Source organism: Saimiri boliviensis, chromosome 15, assembly GCF_048565385.1.
Source record: "Saimiri boliviensis isolate mSaiBol1 chromosome 15, mSaiBol1.pri, whole genome shotgun sequence".
NCBI lineage: Eukaryota > Metazoa > Chordata > Mammalia > Primates > Cebidae > Saimiri > Saimiri boliviensis.
This window is the reverse complement of record NC_133463.1, coordinates 36,936,063-36,963,627: the sequence shown is the minus strand read 5'-3', so window position 1 is coordinate 36,963,627 and position 27,565 is coordinate 36,936,063. Positions and strand designations below refer to the sequence as shown.

Below are 27,565 nucleotides of genomic sequence, written 5' to 3'. Positions count from 1 at the left end.
AAATTACCATTTTTCATATTGTTATGACATTTTCAGGGTACTGCAACTGCAAAATTTGTTTTTTTCACGACTCATATATTGAAAAGGTCATCCAAGGGTGTAGATTGAAGGTGAAAAAAGAGTGAGGCAAGGTGTGGCCAAACCTGTCTGTGATCCCCCAGTGGCCTTTCCAGCTGTTGCCCCACCCCACACCGCCTACAATGGCTCTTAAAAACCCAGGAATGTCACGATCACAGAAGAAAGTTTTTTCCCCAATTAGGTAAGATGAATTTCTAGCAAGACTGAAATCAATAACCTATCTCATTGGGCATTCCCTCCATCACTCCCTGGCAAGATCCAAATAGAGTGAGGAATTAAGTTGTACCATTCTCCATATAAAAATGAGAATCCAACTAACTTTTTGAGGGCTTTTTTCTGTCTGGTGTGGTTCTCGTTTCCTCCTTTCACCCTCCAAACCCTTGTTAAATTATTCCTAGTGGGGTTTCCCTGCCATCCCTCACACCTGTAATGCAAAGGGTCCAGCTCCCAGGGCAGCTCATTGTCCTCCCAGCAGAAAGTACCCAAGAACATGTAAAAAAGTAACAGGAATCAGAATCTTTTAGCCTATTTCACTGCCTCTGCTTTCTCTTCCTTTCCCTAATTTCTTCCTGCTTTGGCCAAAACTACACTGGCATTGTAGGGCCCCCTGTTATCTGGCCTCCCAATTCAGCGGGTCTCCTTTTACATCAGCAGCCATTTGCCAAACTGATTCATTCTGGTAGCTACTCCTCTGACTCAGCCTTAGGGTCCTGTCTTCTATGTTGTTCTCAGAGGCAGCCCTGGGAAGAGTTTTCTGTCATTTCTTGAGTTTTATTCTCCTGGTCTCACCTTTCTGGTCCCAAGGACTGAGGTGAACACCTGTTCTCCAGTCCCTGTGAATAATGACTCATAATTAAATAGCATTTCTTTATGAGGCAGTGAATCATAATGTACCAAGCCCAGGATTTGAAGTCAGTCAAGGATTCAAAATCCTAACTTAGGACCTAATTACATGCATGACCTTGGCAAATTTACTTAACCTTCCTGATTGCCAGTTTCTACATCTGAAAAATGGGAATACTGCAGCTGTATCTATAAGGAAAGTGATTAAATGAAGATTCAGATAGTATGTATTGGAACTATGCCCCCAAAGCTAGGTTTTCTGATTACAAAATACATTTCATTTTATACCTTACTTTTACCTTCTTTTCTGCAAGAAGGTGGGATTAGAAACTTCCTGTTGTCCATCTGCCAAATATACTGCTACTATATACCCAGATAAACATATTTGGTAACATTGTTGGTATACTCAGGGTAACTTAATGGGAAGAATTTATTATATTACAAACAATTGCCCCAAAGATGATAGTTATGCTTATAAAATTCATTGGTCTCCTAGGTTTTCTGTTTATATTATTATGAAATGCTAAAATATACCAAAAAATAAAAGGTTATTTATTTTTAAAAGGCAAAGATATTTTATTTAAAATGTAGACTGGTTGCTGCCTATGTGTTTGTTTATGTGATGTTCCATGGTCACTAAGGGCAGATGCATGATGGTAACTTGCTCTCATACTGCTATTTGCATCCCCATCTGTGCTACACAAAGGGGCACAGTGGTAAAGTCATTTGGTAAATCATGTTTCCACAGAAATCTGGGTCAAAACGTACATCAACTATAGCATGTAATAATGACATGGTGATTGTTTTCACTCTTCAGCTGCCAAAAATTACCTTCCTTTAGTCCTCTCAAATGCTTAAGGGAATCCCATGTGTCTGGATCCTAGGCACTTCTCACCAATGATAGATAATGCCCTCAGAAACAGAGTCCTGGCCAAAAACCATGCACCATATTCCTTGCTGAGAAATCGCTCCCAGAAACTTCTTAGAAAGTGGGTTTTTCAAAACCGAAATAATCTAAAATATATTGCCATCTTTACCTATTGAGGTTAATAACTGCAACAAGCATAGACATTACACTATAAATGTTTATTTTTTATCAGGTTTCTTCTATTAGTATTTATATTAACCATGGGTATTTGAAAACTTCCTTGGTAAGGCTATAAAAGACAACAATAATGCCTTCAATTATTGAACACGTAATATTATATGACAGATATATTTTAATGTAATCCTCTCAACAACCCCAGTGTTTGAGATTATTATTATTTTTCCATTTTATTAATAAGAAAACTTACAGAAGATATGTAGCTTATCTTCACAGTCAGTAGGGAAATCCAATTGAATTTCAATTTTTAAATTTGAGGTACAACTACTAATGAAAACATGAGTATCATTTTGGTTATTTAGACAGTTCATCCTCAATACTCAAGCAAAGATCAAATCTGAAAGGCTCTCAAGGGTCCCGCAAATATATAAATGAATGTCTGATGTTAAGACAATAGAAAATACCAGGGTTTGTGGCAGAACTAGAGTATAAGTCTCCTCTAAAGACATTCAGATTTGACATTTTTTACACTAGCAATCAAACTAAACACATCTAACGACTACATTCAAGCCAGAGACAATGTGCTTAACATTTCAATCCCTAGACTGATTTAAAGGAAACATCAGCCTTGGAATATTTTCAGAACAAGCTATCTTGCTGAGAATTACTCATTCCCTGGGTGTCTCCCATGTATATGAGAAATATAGATGTTAATGAATTTCAGTTTGTTTTTATTTTATCCCTCTACTTCATTAGAGGGATCCATTTCAACTAAGAATCTAAGAATGTTGAAGAAAAAAATTATTATTCTTCCCCTATACAAATGTTCTACAGAAAGTAAAGCCCTCCTTCCTCCATTTTCCTGAACAGAAATAATATGTTTTATTTTAAATTAGACAAATTGAAAGATATCAAACAAACCTAGTCTTGAATCCCAGCTTTACCATTTGCATGCTATATGAATCTACTTTTTAAACCTCTGAGTCCCTGGAATGAATCTAGCAAGAATATAAAGAAAGCACAGTGAACAAGGAGAGAGCAAAAGGAAATAGAACTGCTGAAGCAGATCCTGGACAGGTTATCAAGGGCCATCCTCAGGGGTCTGGATGATAGTCTAAGAATGATGTGAAGAACATTACAGGCTGTAAGCAGAGGAGCGAGGAGGTATGGGTAACAACATTCCCTGAGTTACAGTTTTATCAATCATTAACCCTAACTATCCTGTGCATGTTTCTGAAAACTGGGCAGGGTACCCAAAGTTTGAAAGTGGCAAGCATTTATTAACATCATTGCTCATTATATCAGGTATTTGTAAGTGTGTTCTACTTAAATATACTGTCTGTGCTAGGTGATCATTAAACGCATTGTTCATAAACTTATGTATACTGTCTATACTATATGTAAACAATATTCAACATAAAGTGAAAATAGGAGAAAACATGTAAAGAATTTTTTGAAAATGTAAATAAGTAATCATGGTCTTTCATCCACTCTTCCTACATGCTGAGACTCCTTTAAATGAGGGATGTGAAAGAATTCTAATGAAATCTGCAACAATAGTAACAAACACATGGTCAATAATTTGTTTTTTTTTTTAAGTGTGGTTGTCACTTCAAAAATATATCTTTACTACCTGAGGAGAAGCAAAATGAAAGAAGGTTGTCATGCTGTATAATTTTGAAATCTCAAATGTTCAGAATAAATTTATAATCTTGATACACTTCATTTATTTAACTAAAGAAAGGAAACAATAGGCCTTAATAACAGGCATCAATGAATACAAAACTAACTACAAATTACTTAATTTGTTGGATTTGAAAGTATGGAAATAAGGGTAGTTTTAAAATCAAAGCTATTACATTAACAACACATCACCATGCAAGAAAAATGTTGAGAGGTTGATCCCATTCCCACTCCAGAGTGTACCTGAAACAGTTGTCCAAAGCAACACACAGTTTTAAGTGTTTCTAGAATGTGCCTCCATCTGGAATGTGCCTCCATCATTGCCCATTAGCTGGAGTTCTTAGGTGTCTGACTAGAAATTACCACCCCTGTTGGAAGCCAACAGCCTCTACAGAAGATAGGATACAGGCAAGGGAGATAAAGGCAAATTATCTGATAGGGCTAGCTAGATCTGTGGCTACACACCCACAGGAAGAGTCAAGGACTCCTGGACAGAGCCACTTTACAGCAAGGATCAAGAACCACCGGTCCAGAGGGAAATGGCAGTCCTGTGATCACAACTGGAACGTGCACTTTGCCGAACATGGAACACATTCTTGAGAAAGAAAGCAGCTGGGGACTGTTTGTGCACGAAGGCAGGGACCTAATCTGGTTTGCTCACATTTAATTCCTAGTGCTTAGAATGGTGCATATCACAAAAAGTGTATCATTGATTAAATAATTTCTAATTACTTCCTGACCTATTCGGAGGGTTTCCATTACATTTGGTTTGTTTTTAAACTTTTTATTATGGAAACCTGCAAATCATATGTGAAAATAGAATAGTATCCTGAACTCCCAATTCATGATCCTGTTTTATCTGTGACCCTCTCCCCTACTGTAGTATCATAAAGCAAATCTGAAATGTACCATTCAATCTGTTATCTTGTTCATGTTTATAAAACACAATACCTCCTTTTTAAACATAAAGCCGGCTGGGCACAGTGGCTCACACCTGTAATCCCAGCACTTTGGGAGGCCAAGGTGGGCAGATTACCTAGAGTTCGAGACCAGTCTGGCCAACAGGTGAAACCCATCTCTACTAAAAATACATAAATTAGCTAGTCGTGATAGCGGGCACCTGTAATTCCAGCAACTCAGGAGGCTGAAGCAGGAGAATCACTTGAGCCTGGGAGGCGGAGGATACTAAGAGCTGAAACCGCATGACTGCACTCCAGCCTGGTTGCTAGAGTGAGACTCTGTCTCAAAAAACAAAAAACAAAAACAAAACAAAACAAAAAATCATTATCAGTGTAATTAGCACTTCATGGGGAAAATGTGAAGTACATTACATACAGACCACAGCGGAATACTCTTGCCCACGCGGATCTGGGTAATACCTTCATGGCTTTATATGACCTCACTCACCAACTTACATACAAGTTCTAATTAATTTAACTAGTCCTAGAATATATCTAACTGTAATACTTTTAAGAAACTATACTCTTGAAAGCTGACAGAAGACTGCACATAACTATATTTCAATCATTTTGGAAAATTAAGGATGAAGACCCTTTCAGATGAGGAATTGAGGATCTGATGTAGCATTCTAAGGTTTATAGAGAGATCAACTATCATACCCATGGTTATTATGTAGTGTTAAATAAAATTTATAGGAGGCCAATGGTTTGGACTGAGCTCTTGCACTAGGCCAAACAGGCCAAACCAAATCTAGTTACTCATCCTGAAGTTCCACACCACCAACACCAAAAATAAGTCATTTATCTGTCCTTCCAAGAACCTGAGAGAGAGAATCCAAAACCCTAAACAGGTACATTTGAGCCACCATGGTAAGCAAGTCCCCTTTGCTTTAAACTTTACAAGGAAAGTAGCTTTGAAATGACCAAGCCACTTTTTGGTCTCTGTTTCTGCTTTCCTCAGCCCTTTTCTGCCTGTAAAGCCAAACTCCTCTGCCCGGTTCATTAAAATACTCATTCTATTTTATAGAATTAGTTCCTGACTTTAGAATTACAAATAAAAACCAATAAGATCATTACAGTAATTTTGTTGCAATTTTACCTTTTCACAGTAGTAAGCCTGAAGCTACTGGGTATGCAATAAGAAGAACATAATAATGGCTAATGTTTATTAAACAATCAGTTTGTCCCATGCACTGTACTCTTTACATATACTATCACATTTAATTAACAAAATGCCTTTCTGGTATACCATTGCACAAAAGTACATGGTGGGGTGAATGTATATTAGTGAAAATGCTTCAACCATACATTGTATACAATTCCTAGAAAATCTCAAAAACTCTTAGCAAACATCTCAATATTCCTTGGAATTAAATATAATCCTGGCTTAATACCATCTATAAGATATATAGTTCTTATATATTTATTATTTACCCACCTCAAGTTGGAATTTAGTTTTTTAAAAATCACATTTATATCATTGGGAATAATGACAACAACTTCATGTATGGTCCAATATGTACCTACACACATGGTGACCAGTCCATTGCTCAGAACAGAAAAGAACAAAAAGACCGACTCAAACCATGTTTGTTCATTCACTCACTCATTCACTCACTCACTCATTCATTCATCTAACAAGATTTGCTGAAATTATTCCTTCTTTCAGCAAATATTGCTAGAACTGTACTATTAAAAAGCAAGAGGAACATATCTGATTTCACTGTTATTATAAGCTTAGGGGAAAAACATAATTACCCACTGATGAAACATAACACTTTGAATTACCTTAAAAGTGCTTGGGGGAAAAGTAATTCCTCTATTAGACAATCAGGCAGGATCATACTTTGCAAAACATAACAGGTGTTGGCTAGTTTGTGTTTGGCAATAGAGCATTTTCCTTGGCCAGCCTTGAGTGTAAAATATACAAAGGAAAAATTAACGTGGTTCTTTCACTCTTTGTACTTAAACACGTGTGATACACACTGAGACACTTAGAAACACTTTTTCCAAGGTGCCTTTTAACTCATTTAAAGATAGCAACACTCAGAATTAATGATATTATATGAGGTCCAACTAAAAGTATTCATTTAGTACCATATCCTGGCACTAGCAATAGGAACAAGAGATAGTTTACGGGTGAGCATATAGTTGCCTTACATATCAGCCTCAAGACATCCACTTACTGTCTCAGCCTGAATGATTCCTGTAACTATATCTATTGTGAAAAGTAGCACTTGCTATTATTTGTCCTAAAGTGACCTCTTTCAAGCTTTAAGCTTTGCAAACATCAGTATTCTAAAATCTGGCATGCTCATTTGTATGCAAATTACATGTATTTGGTGTGCCAGTTTGTATCAAATTTGGAATGTATTCAGCAAGTATATAGACTGCAATCATATTTCCTCCAAGTCATCACTTTTTTATCAGTCCACTTGTGGGAATCACTGTAACCCTGATTGATTTGGTTCTTCTTCAGCATTTCCTGTGCTAGTATGTCTTTTTAAAGGGGCAGCTACCCTACACAAGACCTTCCAAATCCACATAGTTCTGGTTTTTACTTAAGCTAGAGTAACATTCAAAGAATTTTAGAAAGGATACAAAGAAAGGGGCCTAAGTAAATAATTAAGTTTGTTTACTGCCATGGTAATAAGTGTTCATAATCTGTTATTCTAAAATATTCAAAACACAAACAGATCTTCTCTGTTAGAAGTTATCTCCCTGAAATAATGTAAACTCCTGAAAAAAAGGAAGCCACGTATATTTTTAACCTTCAGTTCATAGTTTAGTCTCAATTTATTTTTATCAAGTTAAAGTCGAATTATATTATTTTGAAAAAAGCATAACATATAACAATAATCTAAAAGTTTCATTTTAACCTAAAATGTCAATTATAGCAAAGTTAACTATTTAAAATTCTACTTTATCTCTAAGAACTCATCCTTTTCCACACAAACAAGGAGGCAAATAAAATGTCAAATAATTAAGGAACAAGAAAGGCAAGAAATCACTGGACTGTTTGGTTTACAGATTGCATAGTCACTGCCCCTCCCACCCCTACCCGTCCCTAGCTGGCTATGAAATTGTCTGCTTATAGCCCACAAAAAGAGCAATGTAAGCAAAAATACATCAACAGGGTTGAACTTTTATAAAGGAAAGATGCCGTAAAAAATACAAAACATTCATTTGATGAAATAAGACAAACCTAATGAAATTCTGTATTTAAATCAAAGTCATAAGATTCTAAAAGTAACATTGGATTAATGAAAACTACTGTGACTTTCTCTCAAAATAAGCCCACACTTCAGAGAAGCAATTAAAAGAGCTTACAAAATGTAGACTACATAGCCAATGCCACAGAATGCAAGTCTGAAGAGTTTGCAGGGTAATAATAAAAATCTCTAAGTTGCTGCACTTGAAAAGGCAAAAAGACAATTGGTGGGTTAATCACCAGACTGCAAAGTATAAAATATTTGCTGAAATAAAAACTAATTGAACCCATAAAGCTTTAGTAAAGGCAACCCTGATAGGAACTAACAAAGTACAGGATCTCATGTAGAATCTAAATTCTGTCAGGTTCACTTTTCTTCCTTTGTACAGGAAGCTACTTACCACGAAGGATGCCAGGGTAGTAAGAAGAACAAGAATGTTCTCCAAAAAGATTTGGCAACTCTGCTTTCAGTGACTCTCTCTTTGTGAGCCTGATATGCATGCACCCTTGTTTCTTTTTTAACAGTATGATGTGAGAAGCAGAAAATCACATGTTGGCTTATTCTCTGGGTGATGAGAAAAGCCATCCTCCACCCCACCAGCTTTATTGATGCAGATAAGAATTATGAAAATGCATCATTGCTTGCTACTCAACAATCTAATCCTTATTAAATGAAAAAATTTGGCATAGGAGCTCAATTTTTATACTAACATCTGTGCCAGATAAATCTGCAGAAAACAACTTTCTCCCAAATTTTGCTACGGGGAAAAAAGGATGTTTGCCCTCAGTTGTACATTGGAGTGGAAGGTATCTTCATGTGGCTCCTGGCATTTCTTATCTCCTTCAAGGGCTGTGGTCAAAATGGAATAAAGTTAGGGCAAAAGTACTAGGCTTGGAGGCTCCAGTGCCTATTAGGAATCCTTCTTAGAGTGTGTCAAAGGCCCTCACATATACTTCTCAATATTCTGCTAAAGATAAAAAGAAGTAGAGAGCTCTGCTGCAGTTGTTACCCAACAGCTACAAAGAAAAGCATGAGCATATTATCACTCATAGGCGGGTGTTGAACGATTAGAACGAGTAGACACAGGGAGGGGAGCATCACACAAAGCAGTCAGTTGGGGGGCTAGGGGAGGGACAGCAGGGAGTGTAGAGGGTGGAGAGGGATAAGGAGGGGAGAAATACCAGACAGGTTATGGGGGATGAAGGCAGCAAACCACCTTGCCATGTATGTATGCTATGCAACAATCCTGCATGATCTGCACATGTACCCCAGAACCTAAAGTACAATTTTTTTTTTAAAGGCAGAAAAAAAGAAATGAAAATCAGGAGCAGAGAAGTCTACTCCATACTTCCAGGAATTCATATTTCTTAGTGTTGAACAAAGTTTGTGGAGAGATAATAATTTAGCTAAACCCTAAAAATAAAATCAAAACGAAGCTAATGCTGCTAAACAAAGCATTCTTTTGAAAAATGTAGTATTATTTTATTATCCTGGTAATATGCCATCACCATAGAAAATTAGAAAACACAGCTTAGCGAAAGAAAATCCAAAAAATAGTCTCATGACTCATTGTCCAGAGATAATCACTAGCAACGTGTTGATATATATTCCACTCTTTTTTATACATCTTAAAACTTTTATAACAAAATAGGATCAGACCATGCATAGTTTTATTTTTTTCTTCATAATGAACACCTTTTCCTACAAAAATTATGCAAGTAACATTTTTAAAGTCTGTGTAATATGCCCATCTATGTATATATCCTATTTTGCTTATTTCAACATTCCCCAAAGTATCTTCTGTAAAACACTAGTTCCACAGAATATAGTTTACGTGTATTAAGAGGACTATAGCATGCTGCATCTCCTACGTGGCTTCATGGAGCTCTTTTTTAAGGATCTGTCAAAAGTAATGTTCCTCAGAACACTTTTTGGGGAATATTTTCTAGGGTGAATTCAAGCTCTGCTCTAAGTCAATACTAAGAATATTGCACTGTTATTGGGGAAGGGAGTTGTCAATGGAAGGAATGATGAGTTCACAAGTTCTTGCCTCAGTGTGGAGTAGTAGAGGCCATGACCTATATTTACCCTGGCAAAAGAACTCTCTGCAGCCCAAGTTTCTCCAGGGGAGATAACACATAAGAATTTGAGACCAAAGGTTTTTTTGTTTGTTTGTTTTTGTTTTTGTTTTTGAGACGGAGTCTCACTCTGCCCCCCAGGCAGAGTGCAGTGGTGCGATCTCGGCTGACTGCAACCTCCACCTCCCAGGTTCTAGCAATTCTCCTGCCTCAGCTCTGTAGTATCTGGGATTACAGGTGCATACCACCACACCTGGCTAATTTTTTTCTATTTTAGTAGAGACGGGGTTTCACTGTGTTGCCCAGGCTGGTCTCAAACTCCTGAGCTCAGGCAATCTGCCCACCTCAACCTCTCAAAGTGCTAGAATTACAGGCATGAGCCACTGCACCCAGTGAGATTTTTCAAGTAAGAAAAGGTAATTTCACCTAATCTTGTCTGTATTCAAATAATCCTCAGAAACTTGATGGAGATATCTTCAGCCCTGGCACATTGATGTCAGTCAAGTAAAGCCCTTGGCTACCTCTCTCTGGAGAAATAACTGAATAACCTCTTCCCTGAGTTCCAGTGCTGCAAAAGGTAGCAGGAGGGAGAGAATAGAGGAGAACTAGGAGAACTATTCTCTCCCTCTTTAGAGCCAACTAACATCCAGTGTAGATGAAACAGAACACAGGACAAACGTGTGTAGGGAAAATGGTAGCCTCACAATGTGATCCTCCAACAGAAACTGCCCTTCTTGTGAGCAAAATCCCACGTGCAGGGCAAATCTTCTGAATTAGAGAGGATCTTTTTCTCTACCTATAGTAGACATCTAGAATTAAAAATAAGAGAGATTCATAGTGAAATTCAGAGAAAGTTCACTTGGGACTCTAATGCTAAGAGTTAAGACTCGAATCTTATGATGGCAGCATCTCAAATGGAGAAGGCAAAAATCAGTCCTTGTAATAATTCACTTCTGGGGCCCAAACAGGCTAGCCTTAGAGTAGAAAGAGTTCATACACAAAGGTTTCTGGTTTTAGTTCGTTTCAAATATTTTTCAGATATAGAGGTTTTTTTACCCTAGCCTCTTCCCTCCCTTTTTGTTCTCTGTTGCAGTTAAGGCTGAAAGACTTGCATATGAATTTTAGAGACCAGAGAATCTTAGGCAAAGGCACTGGAAAAAAAAATACTGACATCAAAGTAGAATAGATTACCCAAGACCAATGGAAAGCAGAAGTTTTCAAAGGGTAAGATTTCCAAGGAGAATCTATGACATAAAGGATTTCTGCTAACCCCTGACCAACATCCACAGCAAAGCAATAAGTAAGCTCTGAGATCCTGAAAGAACTTTAAAAATACAGACAAAATTCAAGGCCAGTTTTAATCATTTAGTACTGTGCTCAGCCAAACTAAAGCCATAATCTTTAATAGCTTTAAATCCTGATTCTGTTCAGAATCACGGTACCAGGAACTCGGAGTCAAAGGATAAATAGAAAGCCAAAGCAAGAAACTCTATATACATGATATAAGCAGAAGAAAAAAAAACAAATACTAATAGCTAACATGTATTGAGTACTTACTATGTGCCTGGCACTATTCTATTTGCTTTGCAGGTAGGAGTTATTACCATGCCCATTTGCAGGTGAGGAAACTGATACATGGAGAGGTAAAGTAAATTGCCCTCTGCTATATTGCTACCAAGCCACAGAGCAGCGATTCCAAGCCAGGTTTCCCAGCTCCACACCCTGAAGAAGAGAGCTTTAGAAAAGACCTGGGAACTGGAGGTACCACCTCTTCAGGTCTCTACTTTGCAAGAAAATGGAGGTGTTTTGACAACCTTTATAACAGAGAAGATACGACAGATAGTACACAATATCCTGTCTCCCTCACCCCATTCCCGGGTAGAGTGAGCTTTGTAAAGGCTACCCTGTGATCCACAGTGCTAGGGAGTGGCCATCTCTAACAGCAGAATAGAAATGTCAGAGGCTCTTTGATGGAGGATCTGCCCCGCTTGCTGGGATCATTTCCTGTGGTGGCTACTCTTAGGATGACCAACCTGTCTTGGTTTGTCTGGGACTGAAAGTCCTGGGCAGTCCAAGATATTTAATCACCTTAAATCTTATAACATCGTTATGGCATAAGACATCTACCTAATTTTGTCTTCCTCTTAGAAATCAGGATGGAGCTCAGGGAGAAGCAAATAAATCTGGGAAGAGAATTTCTTTTCTTCACAAGGTAGAATGTCAGACCCATCCTTCCCAAGTGTGGTCACATAGGAACTATCCAGTGGCAGTATATACTGACAGAGGACGTGCATTTTCATGTATGAGTTCAAGTGTCTAAGAATGAGATAGGATGGTGAAGATCTTACCACGGTCCAAAAGACTCAGGCTGAATGAATGTCTCCTAGAAAATGAAACAGGCCTGACAGTTACACACATAAACCTGCCATTTCAATGCTTGCTTGTGAAGGACATTTGTCCGTGACACAATGAACAGAGAGTCCAAGGACAATTCACTTACCCTGTGTACTGGTAACACCATATGGAAATAAATTCCTCACTATTTCAAGAAAGAGTAATCAGAACACACAGCAAAAACAGTTTAGTAAAAATGCTGCACAACATGGGAAAAGTAACACTGAGGATTGAGAAATCTTTGGATGACACAACTCTGATAACTTATATACAGTCAGTGAACTGCACACTTCAAATAGGTAAGTTGTAGAGTATTAGATTATACCTCAATAAATTTTAAAAAATAAATATTAAGAGGGAAAAAAACCTAGCCTCTAACCCCTGCCCCAAGATCTTTAAAGCTTCCTTAAATGTAATAACAGAAGAATAAGAAAAAAGTGCCAAAGAAAAAGGAGAACGAGAATTTATAAACTGGGAGTTTACTTCATGAAGTTACAAAATGAACAACTAGGTAATTCTAAGGAAAACTAGAGAGTGGAAATAATAAAGATAAAAGCCATCATCAGGCTATTAGAAAACAGATACCAGAGTCTATAAATAAAGTTTAGTTTCTGATTATTGACCATTTCCTCTATTACTACATAACATACACACAAAAAAAACTAAATTCATTTTTCACCAAATTGGGATAAAGGTACACTTGGGATGATCTATTTAATATACAGCCTATGTCACAGCATAAATAAATTGGTGTATGTGTGGGGTCAGGGCCACCACAAAACTACATGCAGACATTTTTTTTAAATTATTTTTTAAGAGATACAGTCTTGCTCTGTTGCCCAGGCTGGAGTGCAGTGATGCAATCATAGCTCACTGAAGCCTCAAATTCTAGGCTAAAGGGATCCTCCTATTGCACCTTCCTGAGTATCTGGCACAACAGGTGTGTGCCACCATACCTGGCTAATTAAAAAGAAAAAAGAACTTTTGTAGAGGCAGGGTCTCACCATGTTGCCTAGGCTGGTCTAGAACTCTTGGCCTCAAGTGATTCACTTGCCTTGACCTCCAAAGTTCTGAGAATATAAGTGTGAGCCACTGCACCCGGCCAGACATTTTAAATAGCAGCAGAAATTAGATATTATGGCAAGTCTGTATGACTACAATTTTAATTAAGACATAGTGGACACAAGAAAACAACGATTTCTCCAAAAATATGTGCCCAAATAGAAATAATGAAAGTAGACTCTCCAAACAGTAGGCTGTGAAGTGTAATTAACTTGCTTCTCATGTGGATAATTCTATGTAGCACGCTCTAGAGTATCAGGATTTATTCATCTGTGCCCCAGACATTAGAACTAAAAATATAGCACATAAACACTTTTATTTCAAAGCCAGAAACGTTAAAGACCAAAATTAATTACCATACTTATAGAAAATTATTACACTCATGTTATTTTTTAAAATTAAAAAATAACTTCACTTCATATTGATATTAATTATTTTCTCTGTAGTATCAGGTAATAAAGCCAACTGATAAATAAATCCAAGAGCTGATTATTTCAATAGTCAAGAAAAAGATTATACTCTTACCAAGCTAGTCATTTAAAAGACCAAAAAATAAGAGTTAGAAAGAGGAAACAACTAAAATGTGGAAAAGATTTACATTACTTTTAAAGCCTAGGTAAAAATGTTAAATTTGATCTAATAAGTTTGAAGATCTAGAACTTTAACATGTACCACAATTACCTACAGAGCTTATTAAAACAAGAGTTTCTGACTCAGTAGACATGTAGTGGTACACACACACACACACACACTAAATCTCATTTCTAACAAGTTCCCAGGTGATGCTGATGTTGCTGGTCTGGAAAATACTCTTTGAGAATCAGAGATAAATAAAGTGAAGCTATTTCTGTGAAAATATGAATAACTAAATGACTCAAGAAGTTTTTAAAAATCTGAAGAACATAAAAAAGTTATTGAGGAATTACTTTTTAAAGTGCTTTTTAAGGTAGAGAATTTGCCTGTTGAATTTTTATAAAATTATTAAGAAACAGATACTCTCCATGTCAGGACAACTATGCCTGAGCATTAAAAATTATGGAAAAGTATCCAGTCCACTTGGAAGCTAGTATAGCCCTAAATGCAAAACCTGAAAAAGCAAAAAATAAAATAAAATAAAAACAAAAACTATAAGCCTGTGGTTGTTCAAGTATTATATAGTCATACAATCTTGTTGTTGATGTAATCTTATGTGACAGGCTAATTCTTAAAGCAGATAAAAGCAGACATTCTCAGCAAAGTGGCTTATCAGCCCTAGATAATGGCTAAAAAAATGGTTAGTCACTTCTTTAATCCAAACTCACACCGGAATATGGGTGTTACATGGACTACAGCATGAAAGCATATGGAAAGGTCCACAGTATAATAGGAAAAGTCTGTTTAAATTCCAAAAGGGAATTATTTACTGCATTCTGATTTTGCTAGTGAAGAAGGTTAAAATCAATATTATGGCATTTATTTTCCATGAGAGTAATTAGAAGAGGCAATATGGACTATCAGGAGAGGTGATTGAAATAAGCAATATGTATAAATTTTAAAAAGAGTATACAAGTATACTGAATACACTGGGGAGCCATGTTAAATCATTAGCATTTTCTGCCAAGTGTCATGAAGACGGACAAAGCATAAGGGAAGTATTTTCATCTTATGTATCAATGCATTAGGGAAAAATTTAGGAATACTATTTTCCCAACAGAGGTGAAAAGTGAATACGGAACACATACTAAAAGACAATCTTCATCATTACTTAGGAAAGAATTCTTAATAGAAAGATAGTTTTTCAGGGCTTCCAGATGATTAAGGGAGTTCTACATCTGGCAGCAAAAGGACAGTAACTACTATCATGAGAAACAGTGTAAAAGTATAAAACTCACTGAAAGAGTAGATACACAAATGAGAAAGAAATAAAGTTAAACCTGATCACCACAGAATACCACCAAATCATAAAGATAAACAATAAGAGAAAAACAAAGAAACAGAAGATATACAAAACAACCAGAAACATAATTTTTTAAATGGCAGGAGAAAGTCCTCACCTGTCAATAAAAATTTTGAATGTAAATGGATTAAATTCCCCAACTAAAAAATACAGACTGACTAAAAGGATCTTTTAAAAATGACCAAATAATATACTGCCTATAAGAAACTCACTTCACCTATAAAGACGGAAATAATACAGAAAGTAAAAGGATGCAAAAATAGATATTCTACACAATCAGAACCCAAAACTGAGCAGAAATAGCTGTAGTTACATTAGGCAAAATAGACTTCAAGTCAAAAATATAAATACAAAGAAAAGTATTCTATAATGACAAAGATATTCATTCAGCAAGAGGATGTAACAATTGTAAATATCTATACACTCAACACCAAAGCACAAAGATATACAAAGCAAATATTATTAGATCTAAAGAGAGAGATAAACCCCAATACAATCATAGTTGAAGACCTCACTCTGCTCCCAGCTTTAGACAGATCACCTAGACAGAAAGTCAACAAAGAAACATTGGATTAAAACTGTGCTATGCGCCAAATGCACCTAACAGACATTTATAGAACATTTTATTCAACAGCTGCAGAATGCACAGTCTTCTTATTCTCCAGGATTGACCATATGTTAGGCTACAAAACAAGTCTCAACAAATTTTTTTTTAATTGAAAACATATTAGGTATAATTTCTGACCACAATAGAATAAACCTACAAATCAAAACAAGGGAAACTTTGGAAACAAAGTACAAACACAGAAATTAAGCAACATGCTCCTGAATGACCAATGGGTCAATGAGAAATTTAACAAGAAAATACTTAAAAATTTTCAAAATAAATGGAAACAGAAACACAATATATCAAAACCTACATAACAAACCAAAAGCAGTACTAAGAGGGGAAATTTGTAAGCACCTACATCAAAAACATAGAAATATTTCAACTTAACAATGCATATCAAGGAATGGGAAGAACAAAAACAAACCAAATCCAAAATTAGTAGAAGGAAACAAATAATAAAAATCAGAGCATAAATAAATGAAATGAAGATTTTAAAAATTACAAAGGATCAACAAAACAGTTGGCTTTCAGAAAAGGTAAACAAAATTGACAAGCCACTAGGTACACTAATTAAGATAAAAAGAGAAAAAGACCTATATAAGTAAAATCAAAAATAAGAAAGAAAACATTACAACTGATAGTGCAGAAATACAATGGATTCTTAGAGACTCTTATGAACAATTACTTATTAACAAATCGAAAAACCAGAGAAAATGGATAAATTTCTAGACGCATACAACCTACCAAGATTGAATTAGGAAGATTAGAAAACATAAGCAAAAAAAAAAAAAAAATGGGTAATGAAACTTAAAAAGATAAAAAGTCTCCCAACAAAAGACCATAATTGGATAGTTTCAATGCTAAGTTCTCCCAAACTTTTAAAGAGAACTAATACTAACTTTTCTTGAACTATTCCGAAGTGTTGAAATAAGGGAAATTCTTCCAAATTCATTCTATAAGGACAGCATTTCCCTGTTACCAAAACCAAGCAAGGACACAACAAACTACAAGCTAATATCCCTGATGAATATAGATGAAAAATCTTCCAGAAAATACTAGCAAACAAAATCCAACAGCACATTAAGATCAAATGAGATTTATCTCAGGGATGCAAGAATGATTCAACATAGGCAAATTAATAAACCTGATATAACCCATAAACAGAATAAAGGACAGAAATCATATGATCACATCAATAGAAACAGAAAAGGCATTTCATAAAATTCAGCATCCTTTCAGTTAAAAACTCTCAATAAATTATGTATGGAAGGAATGTTTGTTAATACAATAAAGACCACATGTGACACACTCACAGCTAGCAGCATACTGAACAAGGAAAAGTTGAAAGCCTTTCCTTTAAGAACTTCAATAAGACAAGCTTGCTCACTTTCAGCACAGTTATTCAACATAGTACTGGAAGTCCTACACAGAGCAAGTAGTCCAGAGAAAGAAATAAAGAGCATCATAATTGGAAAGAAAGACATCAAATTTTCCCAGTTTGCAGATGGCATAATCTTATATATAGAAAAAACTAAAGACTCCACCCAAAACCTCTTAAAATTGATAAACCAATTCTACAAAGTTGCAAGATACAAAATTAACATACATAAATCAGTAGCACTTCTATACACCAATAACAATCTAGTTGAAAAAGAAATCAAGAAATCAATCTCATTTACAATACTTATTTTTAAAAAGAAACAAAGTACCTAGAAATAAATTTAACCATAGAGGTCAAAGATCTCTATAATGAAAACTATGAAACACTGATGAAAGAAATTGAAAAGGATACAAAGAAATAGAAAAACATCCCATGTTCATGGATCAGAGGAATTAATATTGTTAAAATGTCTGTGAAACCCAAAGCAATTTAAGATTCAATGTAATCACTATCAAAATATCAGTGTCATTCTTCATGTAAATAGAAAAACAACCCTAAAATGTATATGGTACCATGAAAGACTCTGAATTGCCAAAGCAATACTGATCCAAATGAACAAAGCTGGAGACATTACACTACCTGACCTCAAAATATGCTGCAAACTATAGTAACCAAAACAGGACAGGGCACTGACATAAAAATGGATACATAGACCAATGAAACAGAACCAGACGCCTAGAAATAACTACATGTATTTATAGCCAATTGATTTTTGACAAAACTGCCAAGAACATACATTGGGGAAAGGACAGGCTCTTCAAAAATGGTGCTAGAAAATTGGATATCCATATGCAGAATTAAACTAGACCTCTATTTCTCACTGTTTCCAAAATAAAAATCAACTCAAAATGGATCCAAATGTAAGGTCCAAATTCCAAATGTAAGATCCAAAACTCTAAAACCAGTAGATGAAAATGTAGGAGAAATGCTTCAGGACTTTGGTCTGTGCAAAGATTCTATGGAGAAGACCTCAAAATCACAAGTAACAAAACCAAAAATAGGCAAATGGGATTTTATCGAACTTAAAAATTTATGCACAGCAAAGGAAACAATCACTAATAGAGTGAAAAGACAACCTACATAATGGAAAAAAAATTTGCAAACTATTTCTCCAACAAGGGAATAATATCCAGAATATATAAGGAATTTAAAGAAGTCAACAGCAAAAAATAATAACCCAATTAAAACATGAGCAAATCCCAAAAATATATACAACTACAATACATTAATTTAAAAAGGGATTTCAGGAAAACAGTGGCTAAATTATGTGAGTAGATATTTATCAAAAAAAAAACATATGAATAGCAGAAAAGTATATTTTCAAAAAGCTCAATATCACTAATTATCAGGGAAATGCAAATCAAAAACACAAGGAGATATCATTTCACCCCAGTTAGAATGGCTATTATTAAAAAGACAAAAACTAACAAAATGCCAGCAAACCACATCCAACAGCACATCAAAAAGATTAGACATCACAATCAAGTGAGGAGATAAAGGAACTCTTATGCACTATTTGTGAAAATATAAATTCGTGTACCCAATATGAAAAAAGTATAGAGCTTCCTCAAAAAACTAAAAAACTGAACTACCATATGATCTAGCAAACCCACTATTGGAATTATTTTTGAAGTGAAGGAAATCACTTTGTTGAGGGAATAGCTGCACTCCTGTGTTTAAACCAGCACTCTCACAATAGTTAAGATATGGAATCAACCTAAATATCCATCAACAGATGAATGAAGAAAGAAAATATGATAAATATACACGATAAAATCCCATTCAGGCATAAGAAAAAAGGAAATCCTAATATTGTCAGCAACATGGATACGTCTGGAGGACACTGTCTTAAATTAAATAACCTAGGCACAAAAAAATAATTGCCACATGTTCTAAGTCTGTGGAAGCTAATAAAGTTGATCTCATAGAAGTAGAGGGTAAAATAGAAGTTACCAGAGGCTGGACAAGGTAAAGGAGAGAGGGGATAAAGAAAGGCTGATTAAAAGATACAAAATTAGCTGGGCACAGTGGCTCATGCCTGTATCCCAGTACTTTGGGAGACCAATGTGGGCAGATCACGAGATCAGGAGATTGAGACCATCTGGCTAATACAGTGAAACCCTATCTCTACTAAAAATACAAAAATTAGCTGGATGTGGTGGTACATGCCTGTAATCCCAGCTGCTCGGGAGGCTGAGGCAGGAGAATTGCTCAAACTAGGGAGTCGGAGATTGCAGTGAGCAGAGAATGTGCCACTGCACTCCTGCCTGGTGACACAGTGAGACTCCATCTCAAAAAAAAAAAAATTACAGCTAGATAGGAGAAATAATTTCCAGTAGTCTATCGCACTACAGGGTGACTATACTTAACAATAATTTATTGCATTATTTCCAAAAGCTGAAAGAGAGGATTTTGAGTATTCCCAACACAAAGAAATGATAAATATTCAAAGTGATGACTATCATAAATACTATGATTTGATTATTACTCATTGTATACATGTAATAGAATATCACACTGTCCTCCATAAATATGTACAATTATTATGTGTCAATTAAAAACAATACTTAAAAAAATTAGGTAAATGCATGCATACTGACTACTTACTAAAAATTGTCTTATTGGCCGAATGCAACTCTTACTACAGTTGCATTCCAGCTTGCTATTATTTTAAACAGAATTTTAAATGTAGATAAAATATGTCATAGCAAAAGCTTTAAAGCTGCAATAAATCATTCTGAAAGCACAATTCATAAAAATTTGCTTACATGAGCACTATGTTAGTAATTTAGCTGTGGATCTTCTTGACAGGCAGGCACTATTGAGTGCATGGTTCTGAAAAGAAAAATAAAGACTGACACTCACCAAGTCTGCTCAGCATTGAACACAAGAATGTGATGCACTAGCAGTACAGTTGTCACCAAGGGAACCAACCACAGTTGACCCTTAAACAGCAGAGATTTGAACTGCATGGGTCCAGTTATATGTAGATTTTTTTTCAATAAGTACAGTTGGCTTTCCACACCAAACTCAAACCAAACCCAGATTGAAAATACAGTATTCTCAGGATGCAAATGTCTGTATAAGGAAAGCTGACTTTTTCTATCCTGAGATGCTTCAGGGCCAACTCTAGGATTTGCGTATGCATGGATTTTAGTATGCACAGGTGAACCTGGAACCAATACCTGCAAATAAGGAGAGACAACTCTACATTGATGCCTATTAATATAAATTTTATCCTCTGACCTTAGAACCTTCAGAGGATAAAATTGTGTTAAGTTATAACACAATCATGAGCCATGAGAAAAAAAAATGGTCCCCACTGAACAGATTATATTATGTCCTAGGGAAAATTAGTAACAAAAAAATTGCTGAGTGTGCAGGGTATACCATATGTATACCCTATAATCATGAAAAAAAAGTTTTAAAAACTTTAAATTCAAGACTTAGTTCTTCCATTTACTATTGTATGACATTGTGAGAGTCCCTTCATCACTCTTGTCTTCTATTTCTTCATCTGTTATCTTGCAGCATTTAATTACAATTTGCAATTATTCAATTTATTATGGTTTTGTCCATCTACCTTAATAGAATATAAACCACATAATGATAGGATCTTGCCTGTATCAGTCACTAGAGTATCCCTATCACCTAACACAGGGCCTGGCTTATTGTAGAGGCTCATTAAAGACATTGGCAAAATGGCTTAAATTTTATAAATACACTCTAACTCATAAGATTATCCCAACTAAACAAGATCATTTGGTACCAGCTCTTTTGTAAACTGTAAACTATTGCAAAAAAAAAAGTCATTATTAACCAAACATTTCAATCAAGTCTTCCTGAATTTACAAAAAGCAAAATAAAGACTTACTAGCTCTCCACTGTAACTAGTAACACTGCTAATGAGTCACTTGACTTCTTAAGACTGCAGCTGTACATCTTAAAGTGGAGCCAGCCTACCTCATCCTGAATGAATATAAAATAATGTATGTGTAGAAGGCTGCATAATGATCCCGATCCCAATGTCCTCATCCCTGGAACCTGTGAATTTCACCTTAAATGGCAAAAGGGACTTTTCAGATTTGACTAAGTTAAGGATCTTGAAAGAGGGAACCTAACCTGGATTATCCACATGCACTCAGTGTGATCACAAGTTTCCTTTTAAGAAGAGGGACGAGTCAGAAAAGGCAATTCAATGATGGAAGCAAAATTGGAGTAATGCACGTTGAAGATGTAGGAAGCCAAGGAATATAGGCAGCCAGCAGTAGCTAAAAAGGGCTGGGAAATGAATTTCTACCTTCGGAGCTTCCAAAAGGAACCAGTCTTTTGACACCTTGACTTTAGCCCAGTGACACTGACTTTAGAACTGTCAGAGGATAAACTTGTGTTAAGTTATTATGTTTATGGTAGAAACTGCAATATGCATTAATACAGTGAGTGAAGTTGGTTTAGCTGTGAAGCAGTATACTAGAATAATGTGTAGTGTTTTTTGTCTGAGGGAAAAGTATAAAAGGGATCTCCTTCAAATAGATCAAAGTTCAAAGGAGCAAGACATCAGCTATTGAACTATATAATACTATTTTTAAAAGATTGCTTAGTACCTTGATAATGTTAGAAGATTACATCAGGGAAAAATATTAATCCCCACCTCTCTGACAAGAACATTTTAGAATTATAATTAAGGCCTCCATGTGTTGTAGTACTTTTCTGTACATTGACTCATTTAATTCTTGCAACATCCCCATGTGGTTAGTATCAGTGCTCCCATTTTTTTTATATAGGAAGGCTGTAGTTTAGTGGAATCAAGTAACTTGCCCAAGGTGAAGCACATGTCTAAGTGAAGGAGCAGAGGCTTTCAATTTTTTTCTATTTTTTTTCTTTTCGGTGGTAATTTGGCTATGAAATCATGATGTTTCCTTACAGATCAAGCTGAGAGCAATAACAAAAGTGTTTTGTCCTGTCTCCTGCTATCTCACTGGTTGCCTGGGGACTGATTTCTCATGTGCTCTGTCTCTATAGCACCTATGTAGAACAAAATGAAATTGGACTTCTGCCTAAAGTTACACAGTTTTACTCCAAAGTGTCTGAAATTGCATATTTCTCTATTCACATTAACTTGCCAGACATTTAATTACATTGAGAGCTCTTTACTCTGTTCCATAGTTAAACTTTAAAAGAGGAATAAAAACTTACCAGAAAATGAATTCATTCTTCCAGGACTTTGCTGGGGACTGGCTGGACTGAACAAACTTTGGTACGTTTTACCCTTTCTTGGTCTTTCCCCCTAAAAAATAGATATATGTGTAAAGAAAGAGTTCACTTGCAGCTTATCTTGCAACTCTATGGAGATAAGTCCCCATAAGCTCCTGGAACCATGGATCTTCCCATGGTCAAGATAGGGATGAAATCTTGACCATGGAATTAATAATGCTCTTTATTAATAATGCTTTTTAAAGTCTGAGATTAATAATGCTGTTTAAAGTCTGAGAGGTCCCTAAGAATACCAGCTTGTCTACACTGTTTACTGAAAATGTACAAACTAATACTGTAGACTTGGTTCACAGGGTTACACAGCCTCATTTTGGCTATATAACATTCCTCAGTAAATTTCTGCTTGGTTTTACGTATCTTAGTGGATTGTAATCCAGAGACTAAATGTGTCCTATGCAATATCGTTGAAAGCTGCAAACGAATGTCTCAAATCTTCCTAATATTTTCCTGTGCTTTCTTTCTCTTTCTGCTATTTTGCAGTCTTTGTCTTTACTAAAACCTTTTAAAAGTATGCTTTGTGGAGTCCTGTGAGTTTTTCCAATTATACAACTCTATCTAATTGCTACAATATATATTGTGGTCCACTATAATAAAGCTGAGCCAAGCAATAGATTTTGTCACTTTTAAGAAAGTGATAGTGAAGAAAGAGTTTGAAGTATGCCCAGGATTTGAAACTTGCTTCCCATTTCTAGAACTTCAAAGTCATTTTCCCTTATTTATTGTTCATTATTAAATATTTAATGAGCACTTACTTATGTGCAAACCCATACCAACAATCCAAAGATGTATTTTTCTTCTCCTTTTCTCTACAAAGTTCTCCTCTACCTCAAAAAAAAAATGCACAATATTTGAGTTCCAGTGTCATTTGATTAATCTCACATTTGAATCCTTCCCTAGAAACAAATGGTAGATGATATTTAACCTAATGCATTTTGGTCTATTCAAAAAAGTAGATGTATTAAATTTTGGTATTTCACGCTCCTCCACTTTGTGTTCTGTATCTAAAAAAAAAGGAAGAGATATATGACTGAGAAATGAGAGTCAAGCCTCCATTATCTCCTAAAAATTATACTCTCTGAAAATGTCTTGTCTTTCAACTGCTTCGAGCAGTATTAGACTATTCACTAACATCCAAAAATGATTATTAAATCTTGCTCACATCTATACAGTAACTCTATATAGATCCCACTGTTCTTTAAAATGTGAAAACTTGAAGAGTGATGACAGCAAGATGGCTGACTAGAGATGCCTAGCCTTTGTACCCTCTTCTCCAAGAAATGACCAAGGCAATTAATAATTAGCTAAGATTTGACTGGAGTGTCAAAGGGAGAGCCCTGGAGTACAGCTGAGGAATGAAGATGCATCTTTGGTGATTAGAACTCCAGAAAAGCAGCATGGAGATACCTGGCGTCTAAAGCTCTGTCTCCCTGCCCTGATCAGAGCTGCCCAGAGTGAGGAGAGACCTCCTACTGCGGGGAAAAGGTAAGCAGAAGATCCCCATCAGCTCCCATTGCCATCCACAAACACCTACAGTCCTTACAACTGGAGAATCCCAGAGTCCTTGCAAGCCCTGAGCCCAGTTTAGAGAACTGCCAGGAATTCATGCAGCTGCACTATCCCTGGATAAAGAGCACAAGGTACACACTCCTCACCCCCACCCACTCCTTCTGAGCCAAGTTGCTGAAGCATGGCATCATCTTGAGATAAGGGCCACATCTGACGGGTACCCTGCTCAGTGGGCCAGTATACAATGCAATTCTCCAGAACTGGATTCCATCTTCATTTCACCAAGCCCACACAAGTTGCTGAACATCACAGGCCCTGCCATACTGAACCTGGGTCCATGATCCAGGATCGGCAATGACTCTAGTCTTGCACTGCAGGAAAACCAACTCCCACCGCCATACTTCCAGCAAGAGGAACAGTCTGTCAGTTTCACCCAGGGTGAGCCTCCCTTGAGCTTGCTGCTCTGTTCCAGGCCAGCAGAGTCACTATGCACCCTTGCTCAGGACCTGAGAAACAGCCCTAAAGGGCCCTTTCCTTTGTAGACATGCCCTGGTCTGCCCAAGGCCCGTGTGCCTGAAATCAGGGCCTGAGAAACAGTCTTGCAGGCAACCCCTGGTGAATACTCCCCAAGACTGACCAAGCAGCCAAGCACCCATATTCCAGAACTGAGAAACAGCCCCATGAGCCACCCTTGCAGACATACCCAAGACCAGTTGAGCAGCCATGCTCCCACATATCAGGCCTAAGAGCAACCCAATGGTCCACTCCCCATGGCCCATGGGCCAGCCAAGCAGCCTTGCACTTGCATCCTAAGCCTATAAAATAATCCTATGGACCACTCCCATAGAAACACCCCCAGGCCAGTGAAGAAGCTGTGTGCTCACAAACTTGGCCTGAGAAACATCCCCAGCAAACATGCACCCAGGCCAGCTGAGTAGCCATATGCTAGCATCCTGGGCCTAAGAAGTAGCCTCATGGGCTGTTGCTACCAGACACGCCCCCAGACCTGCCAAGCATAAGCCCCAATCTGATAAACAGCCCAGAAATCCCTCCCCTGGAAAAGCCATAACCATCACCTTAAACTCTCTCAGCCTAGGCCACTGAGAAATTCACAAATGCCACTAGCGTGAATTACAGCTGAAGAAACTACACAGACACTAGGCCGCTGTGTCCACCTCGAAACAAGGTCAGAGTAACAGCCTTATGGATCACTATTAGAAAATGTACTCTCAGAGCAACTGAGCATTCATGTAGCTGTACCCCACGCCTGAGAAACAACCCTATGGGATAATCCTAGCAGGCACACCTACAAGCAGGCTGAGCAAACAAGTGTCCATGTTCCTGGCCAGAGGAAACCTAGCAAACCAGAACCCAAGCTGGCTGACTCACCAGATGCACAGATGTATATGTCACGTGCAAAACTGGTTGAGCCCACCACTAGCAAAGCCACATCATGCTCACCATAAACTCTCAGGCTAGGCCACTGAGAAATTCACAAATGCCAATAGTGCAGACTACGGCTAATGAAATTACATGGATACTACATTACTATGTCCACCTTGAAGCAAGGCCAACATCCCAAGACCCATTTGTATGAAAATCACTTTCCCTACATAACCTACTCCATAAAATTGGAAGAGGCAACTATCTCATGAGATGCATAAAAATCAATATAGGAACACATGAAACATTAAAAAGCAAGGAAACATAACACCTACAAAGGAAAACAAAAATTATCCAGTAATAGATGTCAGTCATAATCAAATATATGAAATGCCAGTAAAAGAATTTGAAATAATACTCTTAAAGCATAGTGAGATAAAAGTGAATACATAGAGACAATTCCATGAATCAGAAAAACAATTCATGCTTTGAATGAGAAATGAAAAAAAAAAAGAGATAGATTTAATAAAACAGAACAAAACAGAAGTCCTATAGCTGAAGATTTCAATGAATAAAACAGAAAACAACATTAAAGGCCTCAACAACAGATTAGACCAAGCACAAAAAATAATTTCTGAACTTGAAGACAAGCCTTTTGAAATAACACAAATAGACCAAAAAGAAATTGGACACTTTTAAGTTAATAAATGCTTGTATTATGGACATTCCAGAAAGAGAAAAAAAAAGAAAATGGTGAGAAAAATGTATTTGATGAAATCAAAGAAGAAAAATTCCCAAGTCTTGAGAGAGAGATAAACATCCAGGTCCAGGAATCCCAAAATGCCAAATAGATTCAATTCTAACATGTTCTCTCCAAGGCCAATTGTAGTCAAATTGTCAAAAGACAAAGAGAGAATTTTAAAGGCAGCAAGAGAAAAGCATCAAGTCACATATAAGGTACTCCTCATTAGACTAACATCAGATTTCTCAGTGGAAACCCTACAGGGCAGGAGATATTGGAAAAAAATATTCAAAGTCCTGAAGGAAAAAAAAAAACTGCCAGTCAAGAATATTATGCCCAGCAAAATTATCCTTCGTACACAAAAGTGAAATAACGTTTCCCAGATAAGCAACAGCTGAGAGAATTTATCACTACCAAACTGGTCCTACCAGACATGCTCTAGGGAACCCTAAACCCAGACACAAAAGGACATTTACCATGATGAAAACACACAAAAGTATAGAAATCACTAGTAAAGCAAAAACACAAATGAGGGATAGAAGGAATCAAACTTTATCACTACAGAAAATCACCAAACCACAATGACAGACACTGAGAGAAAAGGAACAAAGACTATACAAAACAACCAGAAAACAGTTAAAAAAATGATAAGAACAAAACTTCACATAGCGATAATAATCCTAGATGAAAATAGCTTGGATTCCCTCATATATTAATAAAATATACAGACTGTGTGAATGGATCAAAAAAAAGTTGAGACACAACTACATACTGTCTACAAGAAACTTGCCTCACTTTTAAAGACAATCTGATAGTGAAGGGTAGAAAAAGGTATTTTATGCAAATGAAAACCAGAAAAGAGCAGGAGTAGCTACATTTAGACAAAACAAACTTTGAGTCAAAAGCTATTTTAAAAATACAAAGAAGGATATTATATAATAATAAAGGGATCAATTCAGCAAGAAAATATAACAACTGTAAATATATTATGCACCAAACACCAGTACAACCATATATGAAGCAAATACTATTAAATCTAAAAAGAGAAATCCCAACACAATCATAGTTGGGGACTTCAACACTGCACTATCAGCACTGGACAGATTATCTGACAGAAAATCTACAAAGAAATATCAGATTTAAACTGTATCATATACCAAATAGACATAACAGACATTTACAGAACATTTCACCCAATAGCTGCAGAATACACACACTTTTATCAGCACATAGAATTTTCTCTAAGAATGATCATGTGTTAAAACACCAAAGAAGTCTCAAAATATTTTTAAAAATCAAAATTCTATCAAGCATCCTAT

General features: G+C 36.4%; 1 long non-coding RNA gene across 2 annotated transcripts in view; it reads right to left on the bottom strand.

Moving 5' to 3' along the window:
• Positions 1 to 27,565, bottom strand: part of LOC104653286 (uncharacterized) — a 951,899-nt gene that overhangs the window by 910,157 nt on the left and 14,177 nt on the right. Inside the window, exons 1-3 of one of the 2 annotated variants that reach the window (XR_012514083.1) lie at positions 23,368 to 25,913; positions 22,538 to 22,628; positions 20,110 to 20,176 (exon numbers count right to left, since the gene is read on the bottom strand). This is a non-coding gene — a long non-coding RNA (uncharacterized LOC104653286). Of the gene's footprint in view, positions 1 to 20,109; positions 20,177 to 22,537; positions 22,629 to 23,367; positions 25,914 to 27,565 lie in introns of those variants that run through there. The other variant, XR_746505.2, reaches the window with a different exon arrangement.